At 39.4% G+C, this 2,500-nt stretch overlaps 3 non-coding genes across 3 annotated transcripts; all 3 read left to right on the plus strand.

The window, feature by feature from the left end:
• Positions 1–786: 786 nt before the first annotated feature.
• LOC141317105 (5S ribosomal RNA) lies at positions 787–905 on the plus strand. Its single transcript, XR_012351730.1, has one exon. It is a non-coding gene; the product is annotated as a 5S ribosomal RNA (ribosomal RNA).
• An 84-nt stretch (positions 906–989) lies between these two features.
• LOC141297847 (5S ribosomal RNA) lies at positions 990–1,108 on the plus strand. Its single transcript, XR_012341474.1, has one exon. It is a non-coding gene; the product is annotated as a 5S ribosomal RNA (ribosomal RNA).
• Positions 1,109–1,621: 513 nt separating this feature from the next.
• Positions 1,622–1,740, plus strand: LOC141317113 (5S ribosomal RNA). The gene has a single exon (XR_012351731.1). It is a non-coding gene; the product is annotated as a 5S ribosomal RNA (ribosomal RNA).
• The last annotated feature ends 760 nt before the right edge of the window (positions 1,741–2,500 follow it).

Consider the following 2,500-nt stretch of genomic DNA (forward strand, 5'->3'; position numbering starts at 1 on the left):
CTATTTATATAATATGCTGGCTTTTAGAAAGACGTGTTTTACCGCTCTATTTATTACAATCATTTACATGTATTATAGAGTTTTAAGTGTTTTACATGTTTTTTAGGCCATTTTATTACTCTTAACATTTTAAGTGTATGTGTCTTTAATAAATGGATGGTTGGCCTGTCATGTGACTAGACACATGACAGGAAGCAGGAAGTACAACTGTATAAGAGAGCAGCATGACAAACAAAGGACAGTCACCAAACTGTTGGATTGAGGAGTTGCTAATTTTAGAGCTCACCTTTCCATTCACCACCAGCAAACTTTGGATTACACTTTCTGTGGATTGTACATACACTGGTGGACACTCACATTGGACTTATCAACACACTGGGGTTCTTGGACTGTTTTTAGGGTATGGACAAATGAACTGTATTCTTTTAACAGAGTTTACCTGTTTTTAGGGTATGGACAAATGAACTGTATTCTTTTAACAGAGTTTACCTAGTTTTATCGTGTTGTTTTAAAGTCTTTTATGTGAACCTTGTAAATACACCAAATCTATTTAAACCAATTTTCTTTTATGTCTCATTCTTTTAACCACTAGTCATCTCTCACAGTTAAATCTGACCCCATTTTAGTCTTGTAACTCGGCTGATAAGGCCGATTGTTACACTTTTATGGGAGACCGCCTGGGAATACCAGGTGCTGTAAGCTTTTGCCTTTTCTTCACTATTTATATAATATGCTGGCTTTTACGGAGGCTGATCTTTAAATAGCCCACTTTTTGGAGCAGCCCTCGCTTATGGCCATACCGCGCTGAGAGCGCCAGATCTCGTCTGATCTCGGAAGCTAAGCAGCGTCGGGCCTGGTTAGTACTTGGATGGGAGACCGCCTGGGAATACCAGGTGCTGTAAGCTTTTGCCTTTTCTTCACTATTTATATAATATGCTGGCTTTTACGGAGGCTGATCTTTAAATAGCCCACTTTTTGGAGCAGCCCTCGCTTATGGCCATACCGTGCTGAGAGCGCCCGATCTCGTCTGATCTCGGAAGCTAAGCAGCGTCGGGCCTGGTTAGTACTTGGATGGGAGACCGCCTGGGAATACCAGGTGCTGTAAGCTTTTGCCTTTTCTTCACTATTTATATAATATGCTGGCTTTTAGAAAGACGTGTTTTACCGCTCTATTTATTACAATCATTTACATGTATTATAGAGTTTTAAGTGTTTTACATGTTTTTTAGGCCATTTTATTACTCTTAACATTTTAAGTGTATGTGTCTTTAATAAATGGATGGTTGGCCTGTCATGTGACTAGACACATGACAGGAAGCAGGAAGTACAACTGTATAAGAGAGCAGCATGACAAACAAAGGACAGTCACCAAACTGTTGGATTGAGGAGTTGCTAATTTTAGAGCTCACCTTTCCATTCACCACCTGCAAACTTTGGATTACACTTTCTGTGGATTGTATATACACTGGTGGACACTCACATTGGACTTATCAACACACTGGGGTTCTTGGACTGGGAATACCAGGTGCTGTAAGCTTTTGCCTTTTCTTCACTATTTATATAATATGCTGGCTTTTACGGAGGCTGATCTTTAAATAGCCCACTTTTTGGAGCAGCCCTCGCTTATGGCCATACCGCGCTGAGAGCGCCAGATCTCGTCTGATCTCGGAAGCTAAGCAGCGTCGGGCCTGGTTAGTACTTGGATGGGAGACCGCCTGGGAATACCAGGTGCTGTAAGCTTTTGCCTTTTCTTCACTATTTATATAATATGCTGGCTTTTAGAAAGACGTGTTTTACCGCTCTATTTATTACAATCATTTACATGTATTATAGAGTTTTAAGTGTTTTACATGTTTTTTAGGCCATTTTATTACTCTTAACATTTTAAGTGTATGTGTCTTTAATAAATGGATGGTTGGCCTGTCATGTGACTAGACACATGACAGGAAGCAGGAAGTACAACTGTATAAGAGAGCAGCATGACAAACAAAGGACAGTCACCAAACTGTTGGATTGAGGAGTTGCTAATTTTAGAGCTCACCTTTCCATTCACCACCTGCAAACTTTGGATTACACTTTCTGTGGATTGTATATACACTGGTGGACACTCACATTGGACTTATCAACACACTGGGGTTCTTGGACTGTTTTTAGGGTATGGACAAATGAACTGTATTCTTTTAACAGAGTTTACCTGTTTTTAGGGTATGGACAAATGAACTGTATTCTTTTAACAGAGTTTACCTAGTTTTATCGTGTTGTTTTAAAGTCTTTTATGTGAACCTTGTAAATACACCAAATCTATTTAAACCAATTTTCTTTTATGTCTCATTCTTTTAACCACTAGTCATCTCTCACAGTTAAATCTGACCCCATTTTAGTCTTGTAACTCGGCTGATAAGGCCGATTGTTACACTTTTATGGGAGACCGCCTGGGAATACCAGGTGCTGTAAGCTTTTGCCTTTTCTTCACTATTTATATAATATGCTGGCTTTTACG

This window comes from Garra rufa, chromosome 1, assembly GCF_049309525.1.
Source record: "Garra rufa chromosome 1, GarRuf1.0, whole genome shotgun sequence".
Lineage (NCBI taxonomy): Eukaryota > Metazoa > Chordata > Actinopteri > Cypriniformes > Cyprinidae > Garra > Garra rufa.